At 66.2% G+C, this 1,020-nt stretch overlaps 1 protein-coding gene across 1 annotated transcript in view; it reads right to left on the bottom strand.

Annotated features, from left to right (window-relative positions):
* Nucleotides 1-244, bottom strand: part of Dusp10 (dual specificity phosphatase 10) — a 31,328-nt gene extending 31,084 nt beyond the window's left edge. The window contains exon 1 of the mRNA XM_010642485.2: nt 156-244. The gene's annotated coding sequence lies outside the window, so the exon portion shown is untranslated. The remainder of the gene's footprint in view (nt 1-155) is intronic.
* Nucleotides 245-1,020: the final 776 nt, after the last annotated feature.

The following is a 1,020-nucleotide window of genomic DNA, read 5'->3' as shown; positions in this document are numbered from 1 at the left end:
CCGGGCAGCACGCCGCGGTCCTGCGTCCGCACTGTTCCCCCTCTCCGCCTCGCGTGCGCACAGACACGCACACACACGCTTGCCACACTCATATACACGCACACACAAGTACGCGCACACACCGGCCCCTGAGTGGTCAAGAGACTTCCACTTACTTCCTCGATCGGCGCAGCCCTGCACTGCCGGGCGCTGCGCTTCTGCTGTGGACTCGCGCGGGTAGCCCATTCACTCGGCTTCATTGATCTCCAGCAGCAACATAGTTACTTTCTCTTTTGCTACACTGTAAATGTAAGATTCCGAGGGGGCGGACCGGCCACCGACCGACGGCAAGTTAAGCCAATCAGAAGCCGGGGAAGGCGGACCGCCACCTCATCGAGACCGGCAGCCAATGGGCTGCCGGGGGCGTGACTGGGGGCGTGGCCCCATGGCATTTGGGCGGTTCTGTCGGCCGGAGCCCGGGTCCTCGGGACTGAGACTCGGGCGGTGATGTCATTGGCAGCCAATCAAACCCTCGAGAGGTTGCTTCCAATTTACCGGGAAGCCAGTCCAGTGGCCCGTTAACCCTTCCGCGCCCGGAGTCGGGGCTGCACTCGCCCGTGGTGACGCTGGTTCCCTCCACTCGCCGGGCCTCGGAGATCCCGCACCCGCGGACACCTGGCAACCGCGGAGTTCCGCACCCATGGACACTGCGCACCCTCCGTCACCAGCGCCTCGGGCCACGCGCGGACACCCCGCTCCCACTTGACACCTCGCTCCCGCAGACACCCCGAGCGTCCCTTTTCACTCCCGACTCAGGCAGAAGATGAGAGGCGCAGGGCCAGTTTTCTAAGGCGGGACCACGGCCCCTCTCGGTCCCTAGGGGACAGCGGGCGCCCGCAGATGTCGCTGCCCGGTGCTCCCGGCGCGGCTGCAGCGCGCTGTCCTGCTGACGCTTCCCTGCCTTCTCCAGCCCGTACTTGGGCCCGAGAGGAGCGTCTCCACCTCGCTCAGGACAGCTGGGAGGATAAGGAGGCGGGGGCG

The sequence above is a fragment of the Fukomys damarensis genome, unplaced genomic scaffold (genome assembly GCF_012274545.1).
Source record: "Fukomys damarensis isolate Sample0158 unplaced genomic scaffold, DMR_v1.0_HiC HiC_scaffold_11, whole genome shotgun sequence".
Lineage (NCBI taxonomy): Eukaryota > Metazoa > Chordata > Mammalia > Rodentia > Bathyergidae > Fukomys > Fukomys damarensis.
Note: the sequence above shows the minus strand (reverse complement) of the source record. Positions and strands in the feature narration are given on the sequence as shown.